Here is a 10,052-nt window from a genome sequence, read left to right as displayed (position 1 = left end):
ATAGCTTCAATTTTGTCATTTTTCTCCTAGTTCTCAGAATGTTTATTTTCCAACCCTTTAATAAAATCACAGAAGTGAATCATTTCCTGTCAGCCTGGGGCTCAGCATCGTTTCCCTCAGGCTGTAAAAAACCAACATGTGGATGAGCAAAAACAGTGTCTTTCAGAGAGAGTCAAAACATAGCAAAGTCAGCCCAGATTCTATTCCAGGCCTCACACTGTTCTCTCTCCACCAGGGAGTCGTTTCTAAGGGCCCACACCCTCGGATGTCGGAGACTACCTTTGGGGGCCAGAGCAGCAAGAGCAAAGATGTTCTCCTTTACTTCTAACTCCACAAATTGACATTTTCCCTATTTCTCTGCCAGTGGCCACTCATCACCTTCCCTATTTTTAACGCATCTTCTAGTTCAATTTCTCATCCTACCGAAGTCTTAGAAATTACACGGTATGAGGGTGCCAGCCAATGAGTGCACGTGTGTGTGTGTGTGTGTGTGTGTGTAACTAAAACCTGCTCTCTGGTCAGTATAATATACTTTGCAGTACGCCACGACAAAGCTAAGGTTCTGAAAGATAGAGTTTTACAAAAATATTTAGATACAAAATGAAAAGAATAAAGGAAGTTTCCTTCCTCCCTTCCTCCCTCCCTCCCTTTCTCCCTTCCTTCCATTTTTTCAGACAGGGTTTCACTCTGTTCTCTGGGCTAGAGTGCAGTGGTGTCATCATAGCTCACTGTAACCTTAAACTCCGGGACTCAAGCGATGTTCCTGCCTCAGCCTCCTGAGCAGCTGGGACTGCAGGTGTGCTCCACCATGTCCGGCCAGGAGCAGCCTGCATGTGCCACTTGCAAACAAAGCAGCAAGAAAAAAACAACCCATTAAGAAGCTGATAATTGACATGAACAGCAGTTTTTCAAAAGAAGATAGACAAATGGCATATATATATATATGTATGTATATATATATAAAATGCTCAACATCACTAATCATCAGGGAAATGCAAATTAAAACTACAATGAGATACTACCTCGCCCCTGTCAGAAAGGCCATTAGTCAGATGTCAGAAAGCAATAGATGCTGGCGTGGACGCAGAGAGAAAGGAACACTCGTACACTGCTGGGGGGACCACAGACGAGTGCGACCTCTAGGGAAAAAGGCATGGCGATTCCTCAGAGAAATAAATGAAGACCTATCATCCGACCCAGCAATCCCACCACTGGGTAAGTACCCAAAGGAAAAGAAGTCATTTTATCAAAAAGACACCTGCACTTGAATGTTTGTGGCAGCACAATTCACAATTGCAAAGACATGGAATCAGCCTAAGTGCCCATCAGTTCACGAGTGGGTACAGAAAACACACACACACACACACACACACACCATTTTCATGCCTGAGCAGTACTCCATACACCCCATGGAGTACTACTCAGGCATGAAAAGGAATGAAACAATGTCTTTAAAACAACGTGGATGAAACTAGAGACCATTATCCTAAACTAAGTATCTCAGAAATGGAAAAGCAAACACCACATGTACTCTCTGATAATTGGGAGCTAAATGATGGGCACACACAGGCACAATGAGATGTAAAGATCATTGGAAAACAACAAGGGGGGAGGGGGTGCTGGGTAAAAACTTACCTGTCCGGTGCAATGGACACTATTCTGGTGATGGGGACACTAAATGCCCCAACCTTAACATTATACAAAGTATCCATGTAACAAAAGCATTGGTACTCACTTAATATTTTGAAATTAAAAAATAAGCATCATATAACAATAAAAAAATTACATATGAGAGTTAAATTTATTAGCCATGAGCCTGACTTGGGCAAAATGAAAGTTCGTTAAATTCCCATGAGATTTGAAATGACTGACAATTTAAGATGAAAGAGAACAGGAGTCCACCTCTTTAAATCCCGACCACCTGGAACCCGAGGCTGCAAACAGCCTTCCAGCCCCACTGTGCTCTGTCTTTGGCGTCAGCACCACCTGTCTTGGTTATTTCGTCACTGTCCCCTGAGTTCCAGGTGGGAGTGACTTTTTTACATCCAAATACTTCATAAACGCCACGCGCACACGTGTAGTGTTTGAGGAACTCAGGATCCAACTGCTAATTTTAGAGAGATATTTCACCGGTGCTGACTTAAAATGCACAAACCAGTCAAATTTGGGACGCAAAGCAGAGTAAAAAGCCAGGAAAGCTCGGGGACAGGATGAGGGAGGGGTCAGTAAAGAGGAAAAAGTCTCCTTCCTGTTGCCTATAACTGGACCCAACTCACGGAATCACATGGTCGGCTCCTTTGTAAAACGAGGCTTTTGGTGACATAAGAGACCCCCAGACCAACACTGCCTAATTATACTTTCTAGTAAATCTACAAGTGTTCCAAAAAACAACAACAAAAAGCATTTGAAAACTGACCATTCACACACAATAAGGCAACTAAGTCTGTCACTTGAGAATGACCTCGTTTCTGTCTCCTAAAGCACAGCTGACCCCTGAGCGACCTCGGTGCATCGTGAATCGGAGCTAACGCCTCCCGGGTGCAGATGCGTGGCCGGCCCCACCCGGAAAGCTGTGCATTCCCCACCTCAGCGAACCTTCAGAGATACTGGCAGCCCAGACCATTATTATCTCTGTTCCCTCCCAGGGTGGCTGTGGGAATTATCTGAGTTTCTATCTGCAAAATAGCACAAGATTTGGGCTAAAGTGAACATTATAAATGTTTGGCTTTTGTTATCATATTATTACCATTATTGCTAATTTTTTTAAGTGCAAGATCTTCATGTAGAAGTCAGAAACTGACTATTTTTAAAAAACTGATATCTTTACTATAGAATGTCTTTTTTTCCTTTAGGTAGATGCCTAGTAGTGGGATTGCTGGATCAAATGGTGTTTCTATTTTTAGCTTTTTGAGAGGGACTGGGTAAACTCACAACTGATGGGTGCGGAGTGCACCGTGTGGGGGATGGGCACGCTTGTAGCCCTGGCTTAGGTGAGGCTAAGGCATTATATGCAACCAAAATGCTTGTACCCCCATAATATTCTGAAATAAAAAAAGACCGAGAGGTATTTTGAAAAGCTGAAGGCAGGAATAAGAATAGTGTCCTGCATGTTATTAAACATCGTGGGGGATGTTTGAGAACATAATGAAACCTCTTTAGATAGCTGTATTTAAGATAGCATGGGCACTGAAGATTATGATTTATAAATATTTCAGTTAAATTTTTCTAACTCGAGCTGTATGACTGTAGACAGCAGCTCCACGGGGAACCTGTATCAACAGCGTTATTTTGTGAACTTGAAACCAGAAATGGGAGGGGTGGGAGGGAGCCGGTGTTAACCCCCTCAGGTCTGGCTCAGGTTTTCTCCATACATTGAGCAGTAGCAGAATGGAGACATATTCAAGGAAACTTTTGAAATTCAGCCCTTTTACTTTAAGAAGTACAGAAATGTATTGATAAAAAGATGGCTGTGACAGGCCATTTATTATGCCAAGCAAACAGGAAATATATCTGGGTTTTATGAGCAGTACGCATTCTGTTTATTCTTCTTGCCCGTAATTCAATGCATGCTCAATTTTATTAGTTTGCCACGACTGCTCTAACAAATTACCACAAACTGGGTATGTTAAGACAACAAAAATTTATTCTCCCACATTTCAGAGAAGCTGAGAGTCTGAAATCAAGTTGTCAGGGGGGTTGGTTCCTTCTGGAAGTTCTGAGGAGCATCTGCTCTGTGCCCTTGTCCCTCTGTTCTGCGCCCGTGTCCCAGCGTGGGTGGGTGCAGGGACTCCATGGTTTCCGTGGTTTCCGTGGCTTGTGGATACACCCCTGCAGCCTCTGCCTCCCTCTCCGCATCACCGCCACGTGTCTCCAGCATCCCTCTCCTGTTCTCCTAGGACCAGTTATTGGACTTAGTCGTCCATCCTAAGTAAGTCCACGATGATCTTATCCCGAGGTCCTTAACGTAACTCCACCTGGAAATACTCTATTTCCAGATAAGTTCACATTCTGTGGTCCCAGCCAGATGTGAACTTTAAACAGATGTGCTTTAACCCAGTAATGACAGCCATCATTATTTCTTCTGGAAACGAAGACTAACTCCTTTTCTCCTGCCTTCCTGGTTCATCGTCCAATACACCCTGAAGCACATGATTATGTACGTTTTTAAAAATTATAAAAGCTTTATATATGCATGTGTGTATACTATCTCCTTGATTTTTCACTCTGTTAAAGGTCTTTATTTTATTTTTATAATTTATTGTGAAATATTTCAATCATAAAGTAGAGAACATTATGTGGTGAATACCCGTGGACTCATCGCACAAATTAAACAGTTTTTTAACATTTTGCCTCAGATTTCTTTCTTAATATAAAGTAAATAAAACATAAAAACACAACTAGGGTCCCAAAGTAACTAGGATAATTGAGAGGACAACGAATAGTCCTCTCAACAAACGTTGCTAGAACAATTGAACACAATTGCACACCCAAAGAATTCACCTAAACACGGACCTCATATTTCAACAGAAACGTTGTAACTTAACTCAAAATGGATCTTAGATCAACCTGTAAAACCCAATACTCTAATTCCGCAGAATACATTAAGAATTATATTACCATTGATCCGTGATGAGATACTGAAACAAGATCTAAGTAACCTAGGCAACACTCCATTCCTTACCGTGGACACCATTGATTTTCAACATCAAAGAAAGAAACGTTGTCTCATTCGTCAAGAGACCGTCCAGAGCAAGTCTGCAGCTTGCAGTTTGGTTGGAAATTGCAGCATTTCATTTGCTTATCGTTTCTGGGGTGGGCTGTCGGAGAGACCACCCTGTAGGTGCATTTCCCCTGCTGTCTCACGGATCCAAGCGTTCTTGTTAAAAATGCGTTACGTGTGTGAGCATCTTCTCCCCTGTGTCATCTACACGGGATGTACACATTACTCTGTGTACTCTTTAACTTACATGTTTTTTTCTTTCCTATACCAAAGAGGCTGATCTTGACAGTGGGGAAGTACAACTACTCAGGTTGACAATATTGTTCTCTGAAAAATGTCCCTTTCCCATCCACAGTGTCCCGAGACTGCCCCTACCAGGGCAGCACCTCCTGGAGGACGTGAGGGGGCTCCACACACCTCACCTCGAAGACATTGGGTGTGGTTTGGTGGGAAAATGTAAGTGTTTGAGATGTGAGATGTTTCCCGGAATCAGGAGAGGGTGGCACAACTTTCGGAGTGGGAATGACTAAGTGGCTTCTGCCTACTGTTTCCACCCTCCTCCTCCTAATACTCTGCCAAAAAGAAAGAACGAGACCTTTATCATCAGAGAACCCGCATAAATCACTCAGGGGCGAAGCTATTCAAAGGAACTGTACGTTTTCATGACAAATAAAAAAACAAGATTCTGGCAACATCGTATAACAATAATTTTTCCCGATAAGAAAGTTTACTTGAGCTGAGTAAACATACAAACTGGCAAGAAGATGCTTAACTTCATTCTTCTCCATATTCATCATGAATCTCTTGCCAATGAAAAAATAGGGTTTTTTAAAGGAGAATTTAGGGTAGGGATTATATAAACCCTAACTCTTCATTTTTTAACTAAGAGAAGATGCTTACATGGTTTTATTGTGATTTTCTACACATTTAAGTCTCAGAAAGAAAAAACAATACATAGAAAATTAAGGAAGAGTTAATCTAAAAAATAATTTCCTATTGGTCCTGAAACCCTTTAACTATCTTCAAGAATATAGGAATAAAGATGTATACAATGTCATAAAATATAATTAACTCTTTCATTTTATTAATATGGATATCTGGAATGACATAGATTGTCTAAATCTAAATTTCACCTTTATGATTTGGTATAAATATCAAATCTCTAAAATAATGTATAATTTGAGGAATCATAGTTTATAATTTGAGGAATCATTAAAAACAACAAATATGCTTACAACATCTATTTTTATATATTAGAGAGATAAACGGCGCTGTTTTGCTTGTAGAGCTTTGAACTGTTCGTGGAGCCGTGAATGTGTTTAGATTATTACTGAGCACAGCAGTTGGATGCGCACAGAGAAGGAGGCGGTTGTGTAACGTGGCAATGTCGGCCCTAATTATAGGGGGTGGCAGGGAGGAAGAGCTCACTGACCAACGAAGTGGCAAGCTGCCTATAGGCAGATTAAAACCAGTAATTTACAGATTGCTGTGCAAAATTATTACAGCTTACCAGGAACTTAAAGCCACTGATTAATGTCTTTCTCAGAATAGATGCACATAATTGCTATTGAGTTGATATTTTATATCTGCATATTTATCTTTTTAAATGAATAGAGATTGCAAAGTGCTTGGAACAGCATTTGACACATGGTAAATGTCATACAAATGTTTACTAAATAACTGTGAGAAAAAATGAATGGATTTTACCTAATCATCTTCCAATAAGACCAGGAGTTGCTCGGTGATAGTTACATAGAGTAAAGGGCGTAATGGCCTCACGCTTAAGTTTAACTCTCAAGGACAAATGTGTTCAGATGTCAAGAATTGTGTCATTTTGAGGCCGGATGTGGTGGCTCACGCCTGTAATCCTAGCACTCTGGGAGGCCGAGGTGGGTGGATCGCTTGAGGTCAGGAGTTCGAGACCAGCCTGAGCAAGAGCGAGACCCTGTCTCTACTAAAAATAGAAAGAAATTATATGGACAGCTAAATATATATATATATACGTATATATATATATATAAAATTAGCCGGACATAGTGGCGCATGCCTGTAGTCCCAGCTACTCGGGAGGCTGAGGCAGTAGGATCGCTTAAGCCGAGGAGTCTGAGGTTGCTGTGAGCTAGGCTGATGCCACGGCACTCACTCTAGCCTGGGCAACAAAGCGAGACTCTGTCTCAAAAAAAAAAAAAAAAAAAAAGAATTGTGTCATTTTGGTACACTCAGAGGCTGTGTTCAAATACCTGGAGCATCAAAATGAAAATCCTCATAGTAACCACAAAAGAAATAAGCGACCCATTAACTAATATGAGTAATGACTATTCATTTTTATTTGTGTAAATGTATCGGGTACAAGTGTAATTTTGTTACATGCATAGATTGAATTGTGGTGAAGTCGGGGCTTTTAGGGTACCCAACACTCGAATAACGGGTGTTGTACCCGTAACATAATCTCTCGTGATCCACCCCCTCCCACGCCCCTCTCCTGAGTCTCCGATGTCTGTCATTTCCCACTCTGTGTCCACGCAGGCACGTTATTTAGCTCCTTCTTATAAGTGAGAGCATGTGGTATTTGTCTTTCTGCGTCCAACTCATTTTTCTTAAGGTAATGGCCTCCAGTTTCATCCGTGTTGCTGCAAAAGACACGATTTCATACTTTTTCGTGGCTGAGTAGTATTCCATTGTGTACATATACCAAATGTTCTTTATCCAATCATCCGTTGATGGACCCTTAGGTTGATTCCATATAAAGTGGAAAAATAGTATTTTGCTCAATAACTATCAAACCACACCTTACAAATTTATGTCTTAGAATTTTCAGCCAACAAAGTGTCTTTGTTAATTGACTCAGCCTACAAGATGACTGCAGATTTGATAAGAATGGAAAAGGATGGCGGTACCCAAAGTTAGCAAATAAAAAGGAGCAAATGAGAAGCACTTTGTGCTTTAGAAAGAACAAATTTTCATTCGATGTCTCCTCCTAGCCGGCTCATCCTGTTAGAAGAGAATTGCTGCTGTACTAGGTAGCATATCCTCGGCAAAAATCTGGATACTATAAAATACTTGAATTAAAAAAAAAATCATAACAAAAGTTTGCTTTATCTAGCAAGTTTGAAAGCATAAAAGATATATTCATTGAAATGCAATGCACAGCACGGCTATTACCCTTAGCTTCAACTTGTAGATTCTAGTAATTTGTCTTAATTATCGTAAACCTCATATTTATACTTGGGAGACCAAGGGAAATAAGGAATATCACGTTCAAGACTTCCAAGAATTCAATGCATAAATATTTTTCTTCTTATAGATCTTATATCAAAGATGAATGTTAATTTTCTCTCCCTTTTTTATTGCACCATGTGAAATCAGGTGTGGGAGGGGTGTGTTTTATTTTGTTTTGTTTTCCATTTTACTACTTTACTTGCAAATCAAGGCAGTAGAACAATGCATAATGTGGGCGTAATAGTTTTTATCATATCCAACAGTAACACAAACGTGCCTTTCTCTCATGACTTATTTTCTTTTTGGTTTTTTGTTTTTTTTTTTCAGTTTTTTTTTTTTAAAGTTTCAGCTCTTAATTATTTTTTCTTCATCACAACAGAGTTACTCTTCACGCATAGAGTATTTTATCAAATTCTGTTAAATTAAAGGCATTCCATTAATTCTCTTAGTGAAGGAAGTTCTTTCAAGGAAAGCATGTGTAATTACTATACAAAATTATTCATACTTTTTTAATTATTTTACTTTCTTTTTCACAGATTCTTTATTAAAATTATTTTAAAATCGTGGTCTCCAATGCAAAGGGAGAAGAAAAAACACACTGTAGTTAACTGAATATTAGAAGTTTGAACACTGATTTTCCTTGTATGTATTTTCTATTTTTTAATCTTTAAATATCATGTTGTGTTGATTACAAATATGAGTTCTACATGCACAGATGTGGTCCAGATGGAGTTCGTAAAAAGCAAATTATCGTAGTCTCAAAATAGTTTCTTAAACACTTCTGATGATCGAGGTGGTACCTCTCCAAGAGTTGCTTCATTTATTCCTCCCTTTTATGCATTAAGAGGTGTCAAGGCCGGGCGCGGTGGCTCACGCCTGTAATCCTAGCACTCTGGGAGGCCGAGGCGGGTGGATTGCTCAAGGTCAGGAGTTCGAGACCAGCCTGAGCAAGAGCGAGACCCCGTCTCTACTAAAAATAGAAAGAAATTATATGGACAACTAAAATATATATATACAAAAAATTAGCCGGGCATGGTGGCGCATGCCTGTAGTCCCAGCTACTCGGGAGGCTGAGACAGGAGGATCGCTTGAGCCCAGGAGTTTGAGGTTGCTGTGAGCTAGGCTGACGCCACGGCACTCACTCTAGCCTGGGCAACAGAGTGAGACTCTGTCGCAAAAAAAAAAAAAAAAAAAAAAAAAAAAAAAAAAAAAAAAAAGAGGTGTCAAGGATGAGGTGCATGATATGCAGAAGAGACGCTGAAGTTGAAATAGGGAGAATTCCAAACAGCACTGACCAAAACGCAGTCCGACCTCTCACGACTGAGTAGCAGACACCCTCCCCCTCGTCCTTCCCCAGTCCCCACATCAGCTCACGTCAGGCCACACACGTCCAACACCCTCTCGCGTCTCCTCCTGGGTCCATCACCAATACCATTATCATTTCACCACCTTTCCCCCCCCCGTTTCTCTCCCCAAATCGGTTCGTGTCTTCTCTTAGCTAAATTTCTCAGCCTTTGAACTTACTGTCCATGAGATAAAGACGAAGTTCAGGAGCGGAGCCCGCATGATCTGACCTTGACTTTGAATTCTTTGCACTTGTTTCTGCTCAGTGCAACTTTATCTTCTTGGGAAGCCTCTTCTGGCTTCTCCCTCCTGCCTCGTCGGAGCCCAGGTGCGCGCCGTTCTGACATCCTCCCGCTGTGCACACTGGTAAGCCTCGTTGTCAGATTAAGGTAGTGCACACCTGTAGGCAATTTACCTGGCTACCTCCATCCCAGCTAGACCGGAACTTTCTTGAGGACAGGCAATATCAATTATGCCATCGCTGGTTTTCATCATCGAGGCCAAGGTTGAGGGCCAAAAAATGTGCATTTTTTTTTTAACAAAAATTATTTTAGTAGATTTAAGGGGTACAAATAATTTTTTTGTTACGTGGATGAGTTGTACAGTGGTGAAGTTTAGGCTTTCAGTGCACTCGTCACCTGAATAGTGTACCCAACAGGTAATGTTTATCCCCACCCCCCTATACTCCCCCCCAGAGTGTCCAGTGTGGCTCCACACTACAACTCAGATTTCTTTTTTATTGCATTTTGTCTAAGATAATAATATACAT

This window comes from Eulemur rufifrons, chromosome 12 (assembly GCF_041146395.1).
Source record: "Eulemur rufifrons isolate Redbay chromosome 12, OSU_ERuf_1, whole genome shotgun sequence".
Lineage (NCBI taxonomy): Eukaryota > Metazoa > Chordata > Mammalia > Primates > Lemuridae > Eulemur > Eulemur rufifrons.
This window is presented reverse-complemented; position numbering follows the sequence as displayed.